The sequence below is a fragment of the Monodelphis domestica genome, chromosome 2, assembly GCF_027887165.1.
Source record: "Monodelphis domestica isolate mMonDom1 chromosome 2, mMonDom1.pri, whole genome shotgun sequence".
In the NCBI taxonomy this organism is placed as follows: Eukaryota; Metazoa; Chordata; class Mammalia; order Didelphimorphia; family Didelphidae; genus Monodelphis; species Monodelphis domestica.
In genome coordinates this window covers 510,698,404-510,721,794 of record NC_077228.1, presented here as the reverse complement: position 1 = coordinate 510,721,794, position 23,391 = coordinate 510,698,404, and the positions used below count along the sequence as shown (strand labels likewise).

The window sequence follows — 23,391 nt, the reverse complement described above, 5'->3', positions numbered from 1 at the left end:
CCACTGCTGCCCCAGGACAAGAAGTATAGAGGATGCCTCAAATCCATTTGGTAATTCATTATGTGAAAATACAAGAAGCCATTCAGAAAGATGGAACTGACAGCGGATAGAAATTCTGAGTTGGAAGAGACTGCGTGTGGGGAAAGAAAGGAGAACTGAGTTTGCTTATTCTCGTGGGGAATGGAGTTAGATAGGGTTAAGTTTTTTAATTAAATTGATTCATTGATTGATTTAGAATATTTTTCCATGGTTACCTGATTCATGTTCTCTCCCTCCCTCTTTCCTCAGCCCTCCCAGAACTTGCAAGCAATTCTAGTGGGTTATGCATGTATTATTGCTCAAAACCCATTTCCATATTATTCATATTTATAATAGAGTGATCTTTTAAAACCAAAACCCCCAATTATATACCCATAGAACCCATAGAATGTGAGAAATCATTGCGTTTCTACTTTCACAATACTTTCTCTGGATGGTCTTTCTCATAAGTCAAGTTGGGGATATCTTTCTGGGCAACTGTTCACCATCCCAAAAGCCACCTGGAACTCTAAGAACTCTAAACTCTACTCCCCTGGACTCTGAGTTCCCTTTCTTCCTTCTATACCTCAGGGTTTCATGACTGCCCCTTCTACATTTTCCACCCTACTGGCTCTACCCACTTGTTGATTTTCTCAGAAACCAAAAAAGCTAATCTATTCTCATTTCATGTGAAGAAAAGAATTATAGTTATTATTTATCTAACACTTTAAGGTCTGCAAAGTAATTTACAAATATTATTTCACCCTTGCAACAATTCAGTAAAGTAGATTCTATTATTACCCCCATTTTACAGATGAATAAAATGTGGCAGACAGAAGTTAACTGCTTATAGCATACAGATTTTCCTAATGTGGAAACTCATTCTATCAATGCAGATTGGCACTTTTTTTTTTTTGTAATTTATAGTCTTGGTATTTTTAGTTCTGAGAGGTTAAGTGATTTGGGGTGACAGCTTATGAGTGGTTGAGGCAAGACTTGAACTCATCTTCCTCACTCCAAAGCTTACTTCCATTAACCTCTACTTCCTACTATTGACTTCATTTCACTGCTTCTCTGTAAAGTTTATACAAAGTAATTTCTTTTTTTTTTTTAATTCTTACCTTCTCTCTTAGAAGTCATATTAAATATGGGTTCCAAGAAAGAAGAGTGGCAAGGGCTAGGCCAGTTATGGTGAAACTTTTCACATTCCCATTGGGCTGCTGGATGGAGGGGCAGGTGAAATAAGGAATGTCCTCAAGCCCATGGAGAGGGGGAGAGTGGCCCTGGTGTTCCTCTCCCCTCCAGCTCTGCCACCTGTGAGCCACCCACCTTACCCACTCCCACTGGGCTGCTGGACAGAGGGGTGAGGGATGTAAAAAAATGTCATAAGGCACAGTGGAGAGGGCAAAGGGAGCAACTCTGCCCAAGTCCCATTGCATTTTTAGTAAGGAACTCTGGGGGTGGGGGGTGGAGAGGGAAGGTGGCCAAGTGCCCTCAGAAAGTGCTCTGCATGATATCTTCAGCACCTGTGCCATAGGTTTGCCATCACTGGGCTAGGCAATGGGGGTTAAGTGACTTGCCCAGGGTTACACAGCTAGGAAGTATCTGAGGCCAAACTAGAACCCAGAACTTCCCATCTCTAGGTACAGTTTAGTTTCAAGAGAGTGTTAATCTCAAATCTAGCCCAACTCTCACATTTTATTGAGGTGGAGAGATGATGCCCAGGATCCCACACCCAATAAGTAGCAGTCCTAGAATTCCACCCCAGACCCTTTGGCCCCAAATCTTGTGTTCTTTCCAAGAAACTGCTGGGGGTGGGGAGCCAGCGTCTGTCCACAAATCCATTAGTAAACGGTGAGCTGTACTGGGAAGGACACTGGGAGGAAATAGAACAATGGGTGAAAGGGAGGCTGGTGCAGGTGTGTGTGTATGTGCCCATAGGGGAGGAGATGAGTCAGGAAACCATGACTAAAGCCTAACCAGGATGGAAGGGGAGCAGCCAGCAGGAAGCTGGAAGAAATGGAAATTCAGAAAAGTTTGAAGTGGAGGCTGGGGCCCAGGGATTCATGAGCATTTATGTACTTTTCTATCTGTCCTGTGATGGGAATACCAGAGATGGAAGAAAGCTCTCTCCTTCCTTAATGGCTTTTTGAAGAATCAAAAATTCTCAAAGTTAGGATAATAATGACCAAAGTTAGCATTTATATATCATACTTTACAAATATCATTGAATTTGAACCTCACTAAAACCCTGAGAGGTAGAGGCTATTATGATCCCCATTTTATAGTTGAGGAAACTGAGGCAAACTGAAATTAAGTGACTCCCCAGAATCATATCACTAGTAAGTGTCTGAGGCTGATTAGAATTCAGGTTTTCTAATTTGAGTCTCACTACAACCCTGAGAGGTAGAAGCTATTATGGTCTTCACTTTACAGTTGAGGAAATTGAAGCAAACAGAAATTAAGTGAGTCCCTAGAATAATATCACACTCTCAGACATTTAATAGTGAGACTGGATCTGAACTCAGATCTTCTTATTCGGGCCTCACTACAACCCTGAAGAGGTAGAGGTTATTATGATTCCCATTTTACAGTTGAGAAAACTGAGGCAAACTAAAATTAAGTGACTTCCCAGGAACATGTTAACAGGAAGTATCTCAGCTGTATTTGACTTCCAGTTGGCCTGAATCCAGGTACACCACTCTACCCAGTGCACTACCCAGCCTTGAGACTTCCAAGGTCATTTATTGCATATCTAAACAAGAATCTTTGCTTAAAAAGTTGAGCTCCACCCTCTCCATCTTAAAGAAGAGGAAACTGAGGCCCAAAGAGGCTAAATTATTGCCTAGGGCAGTGATGAGTAACCTTTTGAGCATGGTATGTCCAAATTCACCAAAAAACCAAGCATAACTTGGGTGATGTGTCACTTCAAGAAAAAAAAAACCCATAATTTCATGCTGTTTACAGTTTAAATAACAAAAATGCATAATTGCAATATATAACTATTTAATAAACCAAAAACTAATTATTTAAGTTACCTGCTTAGTGACTTCTTTGTTCATCTGTCAGTCGGTTTCTTTTGTTGGTCTTGATATTATTTAACTTGTGTTGGGTGCCTTGCAGTGAACTAAGATAAGTGAGGGGGAGGGGGAATTATTTAACTAACCTGCCTATTAGTGACTTTTTTGTTGCTGAATTTCATTGGCTAAATCTTAAATTGAAGGTTGGTATTTTGTACATTTCAAGCCCAAGCAAGCACTACTAACTTAATTTGTCAATCTGTTTCTTTTGTTGGTCTTGATATTATTTAATGCTGAGAATAAGGTATCATAAAAGTATGTAAAGGGAAGAATTGTGAGTAAAGCCATTGCTATATTTTTCAGGGTGCTAAAAGTGTCTGGTAATTGGTTCCAGGCACTCCTTCCTTGCACATGGGCCAGAGCCCTGCCCAAACTTCTTGGAGAGCAGAGGCTGCCTGCTACTTCTATGTGCATGCATGCACAAGCTCCTCCTTCCCACCACCACAGGAGCCCCACATGCCCCAGCTGCCTGGGGCCCACTGCTCACCCCCCAACCTCCTGGCCAGTGTGTGGAGCAGCCTTCCCTCCCAGACCTGGTTGGGGTGGCTCCTGGGCCCTGAGGCCATGTGTCATTGAAAATGGCTACACGTGTCATAGGTTTGTCATCACAGGTTGAGGGAGCTCTTAGGGATATCCCAGGACATACCTAAAGGAAGGACAACTAGGAGATTTGGGAGATGAAGGGAGACTGGTACTGTTGTGGGGGTGCAGATGTGTACCCCTGGGGTTCGGGAAGGATAACTTTTGCAAGAATGCAAGTCTCCAAACATAACTTAAAAGTAAAGAAAGAGACTGCCGGGTAAACATGACTGCAATCTAGATGCAAATCACTTCCTCTCCCCAGGACTGAACGAAATAGACTACCTCAAAAGAGCATAAAAATCATTGTTGGAAGAACGGAGGGACTCTCCAGTACCACACAGAAACAAAGGTATGTGAGGTTTGAACATTGCCACACTATAAGAAGGAGGAAAAGCTTGCACAAAAACGTGAACTGAGCCTCCCTTCCCCCTCCCTCCCCCACGGAACCAGGGGATCAGAGTGTGCAGCGGGACAGCGAGTGAGTGAGGAACATCTCTGTATGGGGGGGAGGGCACACCAGGGTCCTTGGGATCTAAAGACTGCTAGGGAATGACCTCTCAGGGTGGTTTCACAGGAGAACCCTGCGCACTGCAGAGTGCTCAGACCGTGGGGTCCCTGCAAACTGCGAACAGTGTGGAGTCTTGAGACTCTATAAAAAGTGCCTAAGGCCAAAGCATCGCCCCTCACTGTAGTGAGGGGGGGGGGGGGAGCATGGCAGGCTCCCTGGAAACTGACAGGGAATACCAGAGATCCAACCCTCAGAGCAGTTTTACAGGAGATTCCTGCGCACGAGTGAGAAGAGACCACAAAGCACATGGGCGGGCGCGCAAAGCACGGGTGTGGGCACGCAAACAAACTGCAGAGGCTGGGAAGAACTAGTCTGAGGCAACCTAAATCCCCAGAAAACCCTCCCATATCACCAAGACCTCGGACCAAAAAGGAAAGGGGGAAAAAACCACTGAAGGGATGGCTCACATGGCCCAAAATCAAGCCTCCAAGAAGAAAGGGGGAAAAGTGACTATTGGAAACTTTTATGGTGGGAATACCCAAGGAAAAGAAGAGAAAGTGGATGAAATTAAAACAAAATCAAAACATGCCCCCCAAAATGGAAATTATCCACAAGCTCTGAAAGAACTCAAATTGGAGCTTATCCAAAAGACGGAAACCTTCTGGCAAGGAAAATGGGAAAAAACCCAGAAAGAGGTCAGCAGCCTGACAGACAAGACCTCACAATTGGAGAGAGCTGGAAGCATTTAACAGAAGGGAAGACCAAGCTGAAAAGCAAAATCAGTCCCTAAAGACCAGAATTAAGCAACTGGAATATAGTGAGCTTGCAAAACAGCAAGAATTAATAAAGCAAAGCCAAAAAATTAATGAATTAGAAGAAAGCATAAAATATCTCACTGACAAGGTGACAGACCAGGAAAACAGAGTAAGGAGAGACAACTTGAGAATCATTGGTCTGCCTGAAAAACCAGAGATAAACAAAAACCTCGATGCCGTACTACAGGAAATTATAGAAGAGAATTGCCCCAATGTTCTCGAGCAAGGGGGCAAAATAGAAATAGAAAGGGTTCATAGAACACCCTCTATACTATATCCCCAAAAGACAACCCCCAGGAATGTAATCGTCAAATTCAAATGCTTCCAAGCTAAGGAGAAAATCTTACAAGAAGCCAAGAAGAGGAGCTTCAGATATAGAGGGCTCCCCCATAAGGATCACACATGACTTAGCAGCAAATATGCTAAGAGACCTCAAAGCATGAAACAGAAAGGCAAGAGAGCTGGGTCTCCAATCAAGAATCAACTACCCATCAAAGCTGACTACATACTTCCAGGGGAAAGTATGGGCATTCAACAAAATAGAAGATTTCCAAATATTTGCTACGAAAAGACCAGAACTTAGTGGAAAATTCGACATCCAATCTCAGAGAGCAAGAGAAACATGAAAAGGTAAATATGAAAGAAAGGGAAAGGGAGAAAGATCTTATCTTTTTCTTTAAGTCAAACTCTCTTCTATAAGGACTACATTTATATCAAATTATATATATTAATATGTGGGGAAAATATAATGTGTAACTCTCAAAAATTGTATGCATCATAAGAGTAGTTAGAAGAATCATGCATAGGGAAAGATTGGGACATCAAGATGATTTGGTGAAAGGGGGGAAAGAAAGAAAAAGGGGGGGGGGAATCGTTGAGGATACTAAGATTTGCTTCAAGAAATAGAGGGGGGGAACTAAATAGAATAATCTTTCCCACACAAAGATACACATGGGAAGGGGAGGGGAAGAATTCTCAAATGAGAAGGAGAGGAAGAAAGCTCAAAGTGGTATTACTTAAACCTTACTCTCAGTGAAATCAACTCTGAGAGTGAAGAACATCTAGATGCATTGGGCTCCTGAATTCTATCTTATCCAACAGGGCAAGAGAGAAATGGAAATTAAGGAGGGGAAGGGGGGAGTGTGAGATTTAAAATGGTTGAGGTCTTAAACTGTAGTGATTAAAATAGTGGAAGATGTAAATTGTGATAGATATAAGAGAGGGTGAGTAAATTTGACCACAGAAATATGTCTCACTACAGTGTCTTGGGTTTAAAATCAAATATAAGGTGGTCGCCAGGGAAATATTCCCAATTATTCAAATACCCAAGTCAATTGGGTTTTTATAGAGATTTTAATTAACAATACAATGAGTAATCAAAGAAAGAGAGAGAGAGTAAGAAAGGAATAAGTATGAAGGGCCTCAAGCCAATATGGTCTAGACCTGAGTCTTAAAAAGAGAAATCAGTCAGTTTTTTAACACTCACCACAAGGTCTGACTAAGCAAGGATACTAGTGACACCAGGCCAGCGTCCTTCCTCAAAGAGTCTTCCAGCCAGAGATTGTTTCAAAGGGCCTCTCTCAAGAGCCTCCAGAGCTCCTACCCCAGAGGGACAGAGCCCCTCAGAGGAGCTCCTCAAGGAGCTCTCCTTCAGAATGAGAGTCAGAAATCGAGATTTTTGAATGAGATCCAAGCTCTTATTTTTAAGGGCAAAATCTCCTCTGTCACCTCCCCTAAGTCCTTACATCTACCAATCACTGTAGATGTTTCTAAAGGACTGCCCATTTTGAATTCACAGCTGAGTAGTTTTAATCTCTTTATTAGTAAGTCAGGAAAAAATGCTGCTGTGTCGACAAATTTCATTAGAAAAAACCTCTGAATAAGTTATCACTCTTTTAGGTTTAAGTAATTTACAAGTTGCCCCACCTTTATAGGTACTTAGTATCCCATTGTATCAATTCTAAAACAGTCATGACTCAAAGAACTTCCTGTCCCTTCCATAAGCATGGATCAAAGTACTTTCATTGTTTAGCAAGCAGTTTTCTGTCCTAAAGCAGTCTTAAATAGGGTGGAGCAGGGACACTCCCATAGCTAGGAGCCCCCACACTCAAGTAGAGTTCTCACCATCTGCTAGGGAATTTTTTAAGTAGAAGATTCCCCAATGGGGGAAACCCCTAACATTCATAAGTCTGAGAAATTTTGAGGTTTACAGGAGAGAGTATAAAAGGGAGAGAAAGAGAGGGGGGAGGGGAAGGGAACAAAAAAGGGAGGGGCCAGAAAGGGAAGCTTATCAAGGGAGGGGACTAGGGGGATTGATCTAAAGTAAATCACTGGTTTAAAAGATTATAGCTAAAGAAGAAAGGTCATAATAAGGGGAGGATATCAAAATGCCAGGGAATCCACAAGTGACAATCATAACTTTGAACGTGAATGGAATGAACTCACCCACAAAATGTAGACAAATAGCAGATTGGATTAGAACCCAAAACCCTACCATATGTTGTCTTCAAGAAACACATATGAGGCGGATTGATACTCACAAGGTTAGAATTAAAGGATGGAGTAAGACCTTCTGGGCCTCAACTGATAGAAAGAAGGCAGGAATTGCAATCATGATTTCTGACAAAGCCAAAGCAAAAATAGACGAGATCAAAAGGGATAGGGAAGGTAAATATATTCTGTTAAAAGGGAGTATAGACAATGAGGAATTATCTCTAATCAACATGTATGCACAAAATGGTATAGCACCCAAATTTCTAATGAAGAAACTAGGAGAATTGAAGGAGGAAATAAACAGTAAAACCATATTAGTGGGAGACTTGAACCAACCACTATCAAATTTAGATAAATCAAACCAAAAAATAAATAAATAAGAAAGAGGTAAAAGATGTGAATGAGATCTTAGAAAAATTAGAGTTAATAGACATATGGAGAAAAATAAATAGGGACAAAAAGGAATACACCTTCTTCTCAGCACCACATGGCACATTCACAAAGATAGATCATACACTAGGTCACAGAACCATGGCATACAAATGCAGAAAAGCAGAAATAATAAATGCAACCTTTTCAGATCATAAGTGTAAACCTCAAAATTTCTCAGACTTATGAATGTTAGGGGTTTCCCCCATTGGGGAATCTTCTACTTAAAAAAATTCCCTAGCAGATAGTGAGAATTCTACTTGAATGTGAGGGCTCCTTGCCTTGGGAATATCCCTACTCCACCCTACTTAGGACTGCTTTAGGACAGAGAGCTCCTTGAGAACAATGAAAAGTGCTTTGACCCATGCTTATGGAAAGGACAGGAAGTTCTTTGAGTCATGACTGTTTTAGAATTGATACAATGGGATACTAAGTACCTATAAAGGTGGGGCAACTTGTAAACTACTTAAACCTAAAAGGGTGATAACTTATTCAGAGGTTTTTTCTTAATGAAATTTGTCGACACAGCAGCATTTTTTTCCTGACTTACTAATAAAGAGATTAAAACTATTCAGCTGTGAATTCAAAATGGGCTGTCCTTTAGAAACATCTACAGTGATTGGTCGATGTAAGGACTTAGGGGAGGTGACAGAGAAGATTTTGCCCTTAAAAATAAGAGCTCAGGGAAGAGCTTGAAAGTGATTCTGAAACATTCAAATTGGAGAGACTCATTCTGAGGAGACTGATTCTGAAACATTCAGATGGAGGAGGGAGCTGGTGAAAGCAGCTGAGATGCTGCTGGCCTGGTGTCATTAGAAATCCTTACTTAGACAGATCTTATGGTGAGTTATAAAAAACTGACTGATTTCTCTTTTAAGACTCAGGTCTAGGCCATATTGGCTTTGAGGCCCTTCATACTTATTCCTTTCTTACTCTCTCTTTCTTTGATTACTCATTGTATTGTTAATTAAAATCTCTATAAAACCCAATTGACTTGGGTATTTGAATAATTGGGAATATTTCCCTGGCGACCAACTTATATTTGATTTTAAACCCAAGACACTGTAGTGAGACATATTTCTGTGGTCAAATTTACTCACCCTCTCTTATATCTATCACAATTTATATCTTCCACTATTTTAATCACTACAGTTTAAGACCTCAACCATTTTAAATCTCACATAAGGCAATAAAAACAATGATCAGTAAGGGTACATGGAGAACCAAATAAAAAATTAATTGGAAATTAAATAATATGATACTCCAAAATCAGTTAGAGAACAAATCATAGAAACAATAATTTCATTGAGGAAAATGACAATGGTGAGACATCCTTTCAAACCTTATGGGATGCAGCCAAAGCCGTACTCATAGGGAAATTCATATCCTTGAGTGCATATATTAACAAATTAGGGAGGGCAGAGATCAATGAATTGGAAATGCAAATCAAAAAACTTGAAAGAGAACAAATTAAAAACCCCCAGAAGAAAATCAAACTAGAGATCCTAAAAATTAAGGGAGAAATTAATAAAATCAAAAGTGATAGAACTATTAAACTAGTAAACAAGACTAGAAGCTGGTACTTTGAAAAAACAGACAAAATAGACAAAGTACTGGTCAATCTAATTTTAAAAAGGAAAGAAGAAAGGCAAATTAACAGCATCAAAGGTGAAAAGGGGGACCTCACCTCCAATGAAGAGGAAATTAAGGCAATCATTAAAAACTACTTTGCCCAACTATATGGCAATAAATATTCCAACCTAAGTGATATGGATGAAATATTTACAAAAATATAAATTGCCTAGACTAACAGAAAAAGAAATAGAATTCTTAATTAATCTGATATCAGAAAAAGAAATCCAACAGGCCATCAAAGCACTCCCTAAGAAAAAATCCTCAGAGCCTGATGGATTCACAAGTGAATTCTATCAAACATTCAAAGAACAGCTAATCCCAATACTATATAAACTATTTGACATAATAAACAAAGAGAGAGTTCTACCAAATTCCTTTTATGACACAAACATGGTACTGATTCCAAAGCCAGGCAGGCCAAAAACAGAGAAAGAAAATTATAGACCAATCTCCCTAATGAATATAGATGCAAAAATCTTAAATAGGATACTAGCAAAAAGACTCCAGCAAGTGATCAGAAGGGTCATTCACCATGATCAAGTAGGATTTATACCAGAGATGCAGGGCTGGTTCAACATTAGGAAAACCATCCACATAATTGACCACATCAACAAGCAAACCAACAAAAATCACATGATTATTTCAACAGACCCAGAAAAAGCCTTTGATAAAATACAACACCCATTCCTATTAAAAACACTAGAAAGCATAGGAATAGAAGGGTAGTTCCTAAAAATAATAAACAGTATATATCTAAAACCATCAGCAAACATCATCTGCAATGGGGATAAACTAGATGCATTCCCAATAAGATCAGGAGTGAAACAAGGATGCCCATTATCACCTCTACTATTTGACATTGCACTAGAAACACTAGCAGTAGCAATTAGAGAAGAAAAAGAAATTGAAGGCATTAAAATGGGCAAGGAGGAGACCAAGTTATCACCCTTTGCAGATGATATGATGATCTACTTAAAGAATCCTAGAAATTCAACCAAAAAGCTAATCGAAATAATCAACAACTTTAGCAGAGTTGCAGGATACAAAATAAACCCACATAAGTCATCAGCATTTCTATATATTTCCAACATAGCTCAGCAGCAAGAACTAGAAAGAGAAATCCAATTCAAAATCACCTTAGACAAAATAAAATACTTAGGAATCTATCTCCTGAGACAAACAGAGGAACTATATGAACACAACTACAAAACACTCTCCACACAACTAAAACTAGACTTGAACAATTGGAAAAACATTAACTGCTCATGGGTAGGACGAGCCAATATAATAAAAATAACCATCCTACCCAAACTTATTTATCTATTTAGTGCCATACCCATTGAACTTCCAAATTTTTTTTTTACTGACTTAGAAAAAACCATAACAAAGTTCATTTGGAAGAACAAAGGATCGAGGATATTCAGGGAAATAATGAAAAAAATATATAGAGGATGGGGGCCTTGCAGTCCCAGATCTCAAACTATATTATAAAGCAGCGGTCATCAAAACAATCTGGTACTGGCTAAGAGACAGAAAGGAGGATCAGTGGAATAGATATGGGGTAGGTGACCTCAGCAAGACAGTATATGACAAACCCAAAGATCCCAGCTTTTGGGACAAAAATCCACTATTCGATAAAAACTGCTGGGAAAATTGGAAGGCAGTATGGGAGAGATTAGGTTTGGATCAACACCTCACACCCTACACAAAGATAAATTCAAAATGGGTGAATGACGTGAACATAAAGAAGGAAACAATAAGTAAATTATGTGAACACAGAATAGTATACATGTCAGACCTTTGGGAGGGGAAAGATTTAAAACCAAGCAAGACTTAGAAAGAGTCACAAAATGTAAAATCAATAATTTTGATTACATCCAATTAAAAAGCTTTTGTACTAACAGAACCAATGTAACCAAAATTAGAAGGGAAGCAACAAATTGGTAAACAATCTTCATAGAAACCTCTGACAAAGGTTTAATTACTCAAATTTACAAATAGCTAAATCAATTGTACAAAAAATCAAGCCATTCTCCAATTGATAAATGGGCAAGGGACATGAACAGGCAGTTTTCAGATAAAGAAATCAAAACTATTAATAAGCACATGAAAGTGTTCTAAATCTCTTATAATCGGAGAAATGCAAATCAAAACAACTCTGAGGTATCACCTCACACCTAGCAGATTGGCTAACATGACAGCTATGGAAAGTAATGCATGCTGGAGGGGATGTGGCAAAGTAGGGACACTAATTCATTGCTGGTGGAGTTGTGAACTGATCCAACCATTTTGGAGGGCAATTTGGAACTATGCCAAAAGGGCGATAAAAGACTGTCTGCCCTTTGATCCAGCCATAGCACTGCTGGGTTTATGACTCAAAGAGATAATAAGGAAAAAGACATGTACAAGAATATTCATAGCTGTGCTCTTTGTGGTGGCAAAAAACTGGAAAATGAGGGGATGCCCTTCAATTGGGGAATGGCTGAACAAATTGTGGTATCTGTTGGTGATGGAATATTATTGTGCTCAAAGGAATAATAAAGTGGAGGAATTCCATGGAAACTGGAACAACCTCCTGGAAGTGATGCAGAGTGAGAGGAGCAGAACCAGGAGAACATTGTACACAGAGACTAATACACTGTGGTATAATCGAACGTAATGGACTTCTCCATAAATGGTGGTGTAATGTTCCTGAACAATTTGCAGGGATCCAGGAGAAAAAAGCACTATTCATAAGCAAAGGATAAACTGTGGGAGTAAAAACACCGATGAAAAGCAACTGCTTGACTACAGGGGTTGAGGGGATATGACTGAGGAGAGGCTCTAAATGAACACTCTAATGCAAATACCAACAACATGGAAATGAGTTAGAATCAAGAACACATGTGATACCCAGTGGAATCCTGTGTCGGCTATGGGAGAGGTGGTGGGAGGGGGGAGAAAATAAAATGATCTTTGTCTCCAATGAATAAATCTCGGAAATAACCAAATAAAATAATGTTTTAAAAAAAAACTGAACCCAGCTGTGTGACCCTGGGCAAGTCACTTGACCCCCATTGCCTAGCCCTTACCATTTTTCTACCTTGGAGCCAATATACAGTATTGACTCCAAGACGAAAGATAAGGGTTTAAAAAAAAACTGAAGAAAAAAAAGTAAAGAGAGATTTATTAGTAATGTTGCATTTTTGTTAAGCAAGACAGCATGAGTGGAGCAAATTGGGAGGTTGCTCCCCAGTGCCTCAGTTCTGGGGTTTTTATATTCAATGAAGACTTGAGTCTGGGGCAAGGGGTTAGGGAGGAGTTTTTCCTGAAGGCATGGGGGCCTTTGTCATGATTTGGATCAATGGGACAATCAAAGGAGGATAATCCTTTCAGGGTCAGATATTTTGGGTTGGGAGTCAGAGGGTGTAAGGGAGCAAAGGATAATAGTTTGTCTGAGTCTCTGGGGGTACAATGCCCATGACAGTACTAGTGTATAACTAATGCAATGACTCCCTCCATATCTATGGGCTTAAGAAAAACAGCTCTTGAGCTAGAAGACCAGGGGACCAGATCTGGAAGGGGGGTCATGGGACAAGTGTCCTTCCTACGATAATAAAGTATAAAAATTATAGGAACACAGCTTAATTAAACCGAGGTAAGGAGATTAAAAAAATCGTTAAGGGGAGGGAAGGTAGGGGTGTATTTGTGGGACCTGGCAGTATGCAATTCATGACTGAGAAGGGGTCTTATCTGTGACCCCATCTGCTCCCTACTCTCCCTGGATTTTTGTATTATAATAGCCATTACTGATGTAGCACTTTAATTTTTGCAAAGGGCATTCCATATGTTATCTTATTTGATCCTTAAAACCACCCTGATAGGATTATTGTTCCCATTTTACAGATGGGGGAACAGAGACATTTAGTGAGTTGCCCAGGGTCAGAGGGCTTGTGTTTGAGGCAGGATTTGAACTTGTTTTCTGTTGAACCACTCCCAGAGCACCCAACACATTGTGTTTCTGGCTCCTATGGAGTTATGGAGAAAAAGAAAGGAATAACAAAAATAGAAGGAATAGCCCTGGAGGGTTTGGAGTGAAGTGGGGCACTCCTCTCCAACTTGCCCTGGGGATGGTGCAAGGGTTTATGGGTTAAAGTGTATACATAAAACCTTGGAGTTTCTTTCAGAGCTAACTCCTCTCCCCTCCCTGCCCACCATTCAACTGGTTCTCTGAGTCATTGTCTAGAACAGTCCCACCCATTTCTCCAAAGAGGTTAGGTTCTGGACTCTGTACAAGTAGGGTATAATCACTGCATTCCTGGACTGCAAAACTTTAATGAAATGGGGTGAATGGTTCCAGGGGGCCACTAACTCTGGGTGAGTGGCTTACCCACAGAGTTGCTTTCCGCAATTTACTAACAATTGCTTAAATGGTTTCAAGGCTGGGCTATGATTCGCTGAGATGAAGGTAGGGCTCAAACGCTGTACTAAGAAGCTTGAAATATTTTGGGAAGGAGAAGAGATGGATGGATTGAGGAGAAAGCATACAAATAATTCTTCTCGGGGCAGCTGGGTAGCTCAGTGGATTGAGAGTCATGTCTAGAGATGGGAGGTCCTAGGTTCAAATTTGACCTAAGACACTTCCCAGCTGTGTGACCCTGGGCAAGTCACTTTACCCCTCCTTCCCCCCCCCTTGCCTAGCCCTTATTGTTCTTCTGCCTTGGAGCCAACATACAATATTGACTCCAAGAGGGAAGGTAAGGGTTTTATTATTTTTTTAAAATAATTCTAGTGAAAATAAGATTTTGTGCATAGGAAGTGTCAACATCGAAATCTAGAGATCCCCAGTTTCTTTAGTTTGAGGGCACAAACCCCAGGTTTTGACCTTGTCACAGGAGAAGTTTCCCCCTGAGGGAAGGTCCCACTTCACCAGACGATAGACATCCTGGTAGTTTGGGTGGGAGCAGCTAACCCCTTTTGTCCCAATGGTTTCTCCCCCTAGGCTAAGACCCATTACCAAGGCAGCCCAGCCCTGGGCTGAGTCTTTCCCTTTTGTGCCCATTTTGAAGCATCTGCCCCTCACAGTTATTCCTGTCTGGATCTCATTTTCCTTTCTTACCATTGTAAAGTCAGTCAACTGCCCCTCTCACTCCAAGCCCCCAGGTCATCTAGTGGTATAGAGGTTCCCCAAATTCTTTTGTTCCTAGAGTCCATCCTGAGTTGGTGGCACTCCCAGGGGCCAGTGACCAGGGCCTCCAGACTCTGTGCAGTCTCCGGGAGCAGCTCTGTTGTCATAACCTAGTAGCACTAACCCCTTTTCCCTTGATGAAAGAGTGATTTTGACTATTTAATAGTTCTGCGTTTTTTCTATTTGACAGAAGCAACTGGACAAAATTCTCAGAGAGGAATTGCTAATAGATTGTAATCTCCTGGAGGACAGAGACTTGCTTTTTTTTTTCCATTAGCATCCTAGGTGCCTCATACAGAGAGGAGACTTAATAAGCCTTTGTTGAATGTAATTTATTGAATTAAAATTTGAAGTGATCACTCACATGGATCTATCACTTTGGACTGGGAAGCCAAGGGAGGGTTAGGGTTGGAGTTGCCTGAGGCTTCCTGGAGGAGGTAGGTTTTTAGTTGGTCTTTGAATTCTTGAAGACAAGGAGGGACCACATCAGACTGAGACAGAGAGGGATGAGGGAGGCTGGAGAGATGGATGGCCCCAGCTAAGCCACAGACCTGAGAGACACTAGATTGACAGTGATGGGAAATGGGGTAGTAGTCCAGTTGGTCTGAACCCCAAATTGTACTTATTTTATAAATGAATCTATATGGTGTATGTGTATGGTATTATATATGATGTGTATATGCAGTTTTATTATGCTCTATTTACATTTATACATATTCACATTTTCCAAAAGCATTAGTGTAATATCCATGTATATATGTGTTTATACACATATATAGTCTCTTTCATGGAACATAAGCTCCTTGAGGACAGGGATTGTGGTTTTATTTTTGTGTCAGTATTGTTGTGGTGTGCAGAGGTGTACCCCTGGGGTACAGGAAGGATACCTTTTGCAAGAATGCAAGACTCCAAACTTAACTTAAAAGTAAAGAGAGATTTATCAACAATGTTGAACTTTTGGCAAGCATGACAGCATGAGTGGAGCAACTTGGGAGGTAGCTCCCATAATGCCTCAGTCCTGGGGTTTTTATATTATTTTATAGCAATGAAGACTTGACTCTTGGGCAAGGGGTTGGGGAGGAGGTTTCCCTGAAGGCATGGAGGTGGTTCTCATGATTTGGAGGACAGATGGATGAGGTGTGTCTCTTTGTCCATCTCAAATCAATGGGACATTCAAAAGAGGATAATCCTCTCCAGGTCTCTTGTTATGGGGGTCGATGTGTACCCTTAAGGTTTCCCTCTTTCTTCTGGGCTCCAAAATGTTATGGGTGGGAAGGATACCTTTGGGGGTTGGGGAAGGATACCTTTTGCAAGAATGCAAGACTCCAAAACTTGGCTTAAAAACAAAAAGAGAAATTTATTAATTTAGAAAGTAATGTTGAGAATGGCCAGGAGGATAGCAAGGTGGGACAGCAAGATGGGGAGCAGTTCCTTGGGAGGACAGCATGGATGGAAAGGCTGGCCCCCAGTCGACCTCAGTTTTGGGGATTATATACTCTTTAGATGCTATGTCCTAATGTGGATGTGACCTAGTGTAAACCTTAAAATTTCTTAGACTTATAAATGTTGGAAATTTCACCATTGGGAAATTTCATACTTGGAAATTTTCTTAGTGATAGTCTATTGGAATGGGAACCCCATTGGCATGGGAGGTTCCTTCTCCTCCCTTCTTAAGATTACTTTAGGACAGAAACCTTTTGCTGAACAATGGAAAGGGCTTTGACCTATGCTTAAGCACAGAACAGGAATTTCTTTGAGTCATGATTGATTTTAGAATTGATACAATAGAGATACTTGGAATGACAGAACCAGGTCTTGGAAAATACAATTTCCACTCCACTCAGTCCTAACAGGATTTAGGAAGGGCTGCAGCATAGATCAAAATTTAATTATTCCAATCTCTACCCTACTCAGGGTAACAGGATTTAGGAAGGGCTGTAGCAAAGGATCAAAGATTTAATTATTTGAGAATATGACCTTCAACAGACATGTGCAAAGCCACAGACCTCTAGGCGGTCCTGGGTTAAGCTAGAGCCACCATTGGCTCATGTGAGTACATGGACAGTGATTGGTAGATGTGAGAACTGAGGGGAGGGAACTTGGATGGTTTCCTTAAAGATAGGGGGGTCTGAGGACTGGTGTGTGTTGGTTGGAGAGTTTTGGCTCTGAGTGGTTGGAGAGGTGCTCTGAGAAGCTTGCTCTGAAGGAAGCTGGAGGTGGAGGCCCCTGAGACTGTTTCTCCATTTTGGTCACATGAGTAATAGGGACTGATCTCCTTTCTTTGCCCCAGTTATCTAAGGGCTTGGGCCTTTTGGCCCAGCCTAAACAGAAGGGGTATTTAAGCCCTATTCCCTTCTCTCCCCTTTCTCTCTCCCTCTCTCTCTCTATCTCTAATTCCTTTCTTCCTCCTGTTTGTAATTAAACTCCATAAAGGTTGACTGCTGACTTGAGTTTTCATTTAGGAATTACATAGCTGAATTCCTTGGCGACCTTAAATTAATATATATCAGTCTTTTAAAGTGATTTCTTTGTCACACTAGAGTATTAGTCCCTCAGGCACTTGGTGGGGTGAGGTAGTCATCTGACTGGGGTCTGCCTAGAGGCATAAAGATTCATTTCTTTGTCCACCTTAAATCTAGAGGATAAAAGAAGGTAAACATCTCAGGACCCTAGGGGGGGGGGTCATTGGGTGTTTCTAGGTTAAGAGTCACAAGGATACAAAGGCAAGGGAGTTTCCCTGGTAATAGTTCCCTTGGGTTTCTGGGGGTACAGTGCCCATGTCATCTCCCCCCCTCTCCTAATATGTAAGGGAAAAGGGGCGTTGGTCTCTGTCTTCTGTAACTTCTTCACAGCTGAGAATGGGCATAGAGTTGTGCTTGCCTAACATTAGGAGAGAGAGATATTGACTGTAGGCTGTGTCCAGAGCATCAGGCTGGGATGTTTGCTGAGGTTATGGTGGCATCTGGCATCTGGGTGACTCCCATGAGTGCTTTTACCCTAGAAGCAACTAGAGAGATGAATCAGAGAATTATATGTCCAGCTGGCTGGGTATGCATGATTTAAAACATAGGAAAAGACCCAAAATGTAAGGAAAGCAATAGTTATAGTCAGGTAGTTAAAAGCTAAAGTAAAAGGGGTTAAAATAACAGGGAAGGAAAGGCTGTGGGCACAGGGTCTTAGGGACATGTCCTCAGTGAATGCCTGGGTCCTAGGTAGCTAGGAATCTGCTTGGAGAGGTGAAGGATGTCCAGCGATTGCTTCCCCTAATGGGCAGACAGGTCACAAGGGGAGAGTCATCCCCTAAGATAGAAGTTTAGAAACCAAGACTAGGGGGATAGAAACAAGGAAAATTAGTACAATAGCAATTGGCATTACACATTTGCATTTGTGTATCTTAGCCAATAGACTTCTTCAGAAATCATCTTCTGACAGGAATAGATCCCTTTAGGAAATCGGATTCCTGAGTTGTTTGCAGAGCTGGTATGTGATGTTTTTGTTAAAGAATATCCTTTTGCAAAGTACACATTAACTATAACATCTATAAACACTTGAGTAACAATATTTTACAGATGAATTTCTTTACTCCAGATTCTGGGGAAAATTCAGGAGAGCTTTGAGCTATTCCAAGCTCAAGATCCAAACTTCAATTAAGGCTGCAAATAAAAGCCATCCATGAATGAACTTCACCTACTTCTCAAAGTATGTTCCCTAAGAGGTCAAACCTAATAGGTTGTTTGGGGAAATGGAAACTTTAATTTTCCAATTTGTATTATGTGCTGATTATGGGAATGTCACGAAGGAAGAAGGCCCAGAAGGAAAAATATCTCCTCATGTCACAAAGGACACAGTGAGTGGCTTCGTGTACCAAGCAAGGCTGTCACTGCCATTATTGTTTCACTCAAGGATTAGCAGCCTAGATGGTCAGTTAAGTCCAGTCCAAAGTGAGCCTTGGGCTGCCTTCTCTATAACCATCCTAGGACTTTCTCTCTCCTTTGAGCACTGGCCACTGGATCCCAGAAGCCTTCTTTTTTCCTTAAAGGACAAGTCTCACCCATTACAGCTCAGAGAAATTCAGCTTATCAGCAGTTCAGAAACAAATTTCCATACCCTCAAACAAACTTTTCTGACCATTTGCCCTCTCTAAGGATTCCTTAAACTCTATGAGTCTACATTATAGCAATTATTCTTACATATTTTGGCAATAATTAATTTATCACAATTTAGTCATAAAACCTGAACAGGAATGTTGAATTCATTAGCTCTATAGTAAATACAAATCAAGGCTAGATCATATCCTGACCTTAGGCCACCTGAAGGAACTAAGACAAGACTAGTCAGGAATCTCTCTTAAGCAATTTTCAGAGAAATTCCAGAATTATTTGTGATTTTCCAAAACTACATACATCAATTCTAGAAATTATCCCTAAGTTAAAGATCCAGAATACCTATCTGTTCACTTCACCTTCTCTCTCTCTCTCTCTCTCTCTCTTCCTTCAAAACCCTCTGCTTAAAAGGCAGAACACAACTTCCATTCTTCCTTCACAAATCTACATACTCAAGCTTTATGGACTTTAGATCAAAGTCCCTCTTTCTTCTGAATTCAAACCCAACATACCTTCTCTACTTTCTCTGACTTGCTTTTACCATCATAAGTCAAACAAACATTTCCTTGGTATCACTTCAATTGCTAATCAGTAACCCAATAGAATTCTGATTTAAGGAATTACATCATTGAACCATTGAGCCTAGTACTCATCCATTATAAATTTCAGTTCATAGAACAAATTGGTAAACTGAGGTAACCACTGAGTACTGAATAAAATCTATGGTAGAGTCAGGTTTGCAATGAGCTTGTTTACATCCAAACAGTACTTAAAATACATAGTTTAGCAGCAACTCATATAACATTTTAAAAACATTTCATAAAGCATTTAGTATTACAGGATCTATTTTAAATTTAGAGATTTGAAACCTTTTAAGGATTGTAAACCTTAAAGCAAGCCTTTTGACAAGTAGGCTGATTATGTATTTTCAAGATCAAGAAGTTAAATGTAATAATAAAGTTAGTCCCACTTTAATACACTGGGATGAAAACCATTGAGATGAAAACCATTTGATAATTTTAAACAAAAACCCATTTTGGGTACATTTAAACACTGCTAAAACCTATTTTACAAAACTGATCCGTGGCTTTTCTATACAAACTGAAATTTCACTGTCTGGCAAAATTAAAATTAGGATGTTATTTTTTTAACCTATATAAATACGTGATCATAATTTTGAAATAAAATACCAATAAATACCTCTAATAGATTTTAAGCATTACTTCCTTTTGGTTAGAAGACAGGGAAAGGAGATTAAAATCAGGTCTTCTTATCTCTCCCTGTTTACCTCAAAATAGAAGGTAATTAATAGATTGTTCTACAAGTTGAAAAGAACCTTAGTTTTAAACATGTAAGTCATTTAAAAATCCCTAAAATAGGGCTTTCTCACCAGTTGTCTCTGTTCAGAATCAACCCCCTTCCTCTCTGCAGTAGAGGAGAAGGTAGATCTGAGCAGTGAACTGATAAACTTCCCGGTTTCCTTCCCCCATCTCCTAGATTTCTTGGCGGACCCTTGCCTTAAAATCCAAGTAGAGTTTTGGAGAACTGGGAGCCTGGTAAGGGAATAAATCTAAAAGGTAAGAGGCTTCTGTCCATACAATATGTCCAATTGCCACCTGGTGTTAGAATTTAGGGTACCAAAAAGTCAATTTCCTCATCATTTTTTTGATGTTGCTCAACTATTTAACATGAGAGAAAACAAACAAACAAACAAACAAATCCAACTGAATTTTCTCTCAGGCTGCTTAGACTTGATCTCTTCCCAAAAGGAGAGGCCTGAAAGCATGCTTCTCCCTTTGTCTTAATTGGGTTGGCTAGTCCCTATCTGGCTTGACCTCAGGCTGGAAAAAAAAATTTCAATTTTAGGGTGCCATGGATAGGTCATGCCTCTTGCTTACCAAGGATGTAACATGGCCATTCAACATTACAAAAGAAATTGGTTGCTTTTTCTTTAGTGCCAATTTTTTCCAATTTTTAAGTATACACCCCAAAGGGGAATCTCAGGGTTTTCTCTGTCTCTGTCCCATTTAGATGCGGGATGGCCAATTCCACACCTGAGGGTCAACAACTGTGCGTCCACAGAGGTTGCCCATCCAAGAGCACTCAGTGTAATACTGAGGCAAGACTCCCCACAAATCAGAACGTCTTCTAGTATCAGAAGGGGAAGCCAACAGATAGACCCCAAACTCCATCGGCCAGACTGATCTGGGGCTGATGAGAGAGAGAGCACGAAAGAGGTCCCACAAAGATATCACCCAAAAGATGGGGCTTTCAGGAGTCAAAGAAAAGGCTCCTTCCTACCTGAGAAGCTGTGTCCTCGTGGACGATCCAGAGTAGAGGAGTTGCTTTCAGGAGAGCCAAAAAGGTTGGGCAAATTATTATGGGGGTCGATGTGTACCCCTGGGGTTTCCCTTTTTCTTCTGGGTGTCAAAATATTATGGGTGGGAAGGATACCCTTGGATTTCTGGAAGGATACCTTTTGCAAGAATGCAAGACTCCGACTCTTCCGGTCAAGATGGCGGTGTAGAAGCAGCGAAAGTTCAGACCTCCGAAACCCTTCCCTACCGATCGCAAACAAAGTGCTCCTAGGCCACCGAAATTCAAGCTGAACAACAGGATAGACCTGGGGAAACCTCCTCCTGGACCTGGATCAAAAGGTACCGCACCCCAAAAGCCAGAACCCTAGATCACTCAGATCTAAGGGGTAGACAGAAAGAAGGTCCCAGGACCCATCCCCCCCAACCCAGAGTGCTGAGCCCAAGGCAGCAGCGGGAACCTCAGGGCTCTGAGGATTCACCTTGAAAGCAACCCGAGCCAGTCTCCGGAGTGCCCAACACAGACGGCAGGGAAGCATAGAAAGAAGGGGGAAGCCTGTGGCCTCCTGGCTGGGTTCTTCCCTCTGGGTCTCGGGGGAGGTCCCAGCTTCGGGGCACCAGCTGAGCCCAATCCCATCGGGAGCCCTCAGAGCTACTGAAAGGACAGAGGGCTCAGGGCTGGCAAGGGGGGTGCTCCGGGGAGCTTGCCTTGAAAGTAACCCGGGCCAGTTTCCGGGCACTCAACACAGACTGAGGAAGAGGAGGTTGCTGCTCTTCTCTTTCTTCTTTTTTGGCTCCGGGATCATTCGGCCCACACTACCTGAACCTAATCCCATCAGGAGCCATCAGAGTCCAGGCAAGCCACTACCCCTCCCCCCTTAGAGAGCAGGGTCTTCTGAAAGAACCAGTTGAACCTAATCCCATCAGGAGCCCTTAGAGCTGCTGAGAGGACGGAGAACTCAGGGCTGGCAAGGGGGGTGCTCCGGGGAGCTTGCCTTGAAAGTAACTCGGCCAGTCTCTGGGCACTCAACACAGACTGTGGAAGAGGAGGTGGCTGCTTTGTGTTTTTTTTTCCCTTCCCTTTTTTGGCTCTGGGATCTTTCGGCCCACACCACCTGAACCTAATCTCATCAGGAGCCCTCAGAGTCCAGGCAAGCCACAACCCCTCCCCCCTTAGAGAGCTGGGTCTTCTGAAAAAACAGAAACCTAGAGACGAAGTCAAGATGGCAGCCTAGAAGGAGCATAGACCTGGCAGCCTGGCCAGAGCTTTAGAGATCCTCCATATCTGCTCCAGCCGTCTAGGAAGTTTAAAACTCAGAATAAACCCATCCCAAATAAGCTGAACTCAATCCCATCAAAAGTCTCCAGAACATAGGGAAGCCCAGGCTCCCCATCCATCCTCACTGACTGCTGAACTTTAAGCCAATCAAAAGCCTCCAGAGGACAGGAAAGCTCAAACCCCCAACAACCCTCCCTCAGAGATTACACCAAGAGATCCTCTGTTAAAGCTCCAAGAGGGGAGACTGATAGAAGTCCCTAAAAAACAAAAAAATGAGAGGAACAAGAGCACAGACAAATACAGGGAGGAAAGAAGGGGTGAATTTGAACAAACAACAGAAACAGAAGAAAGAAACTACAATAGACAGCTACTACTCACCAAATGGAACAGAGGGGGAGAGATCAGCAAACGATAAACCAGAAATCCCAGCGAATTGGATACAGGCTGTGGAAGAACTCAAAACACAGCTAAGAGAGGCTGAAGACAATTGGGAAAAGAACTTAAAAATTAAGATAAGTCATCTGGAAACAGAGGCACTTGAACTAAAACAAGAAAATAGTGTCCTGAAAGCCAAAATCATCCAGCTGGAAAATGAGGCAAAGGAGATGAAAGATGAAGCAAAGGAGATGAAAGACGAGATAAAGAGGATGAAAGACAGTCTTCAAAGAAACTCAGACCAGAAGGAAAAAGACGACCAAAAAGCCAAAGATGAAATCCAATCTTTAAGAACCCGAGTAAAACAACTAGAATCAAGTGACCTCACAAGGCAGCAGGACACTATAAGACAAAACAAAAAGAATGAAAAAATTGAGGAAAATGTGAAGCATCTCATTCACAAAACAGACGATTTAGAAAATCGTTCAAGAAGAGACAATTTAAGAATAATTGGACTACCAGAAGACCACGACAAAAGAAAAAGCCTGGTCATAATACTAGAGGAAATTATCCAGGAAAACTGTCCCGAAAT

General features: G+C 41.2%; 1 long non-coding RNA gene across 2 annotated transcripts in view; it reads left to right on the top strand.

The window, feature by feature from the left end:
• LOC103095573 (uncharacterized) overlaps positions 1-23,391 on the top strand; it is a 27,635-nt gene extending 4,244 nt beyond the window's left edge. Inside the window, exon 3 of one of the 2 annotated variants that reach the window (XR_008916834.1) lies at positions 20,862-23,391. This is a non-coding gene — a long non-coding RNA (uncharacterized LOC103095573). Of the gene's footprint in view, positions 1-3,942; positions 5,634-20,861 lie in introns of those variants that run through there. The other variant, XR_008916835.1, reaches the window with a different exon arrangement.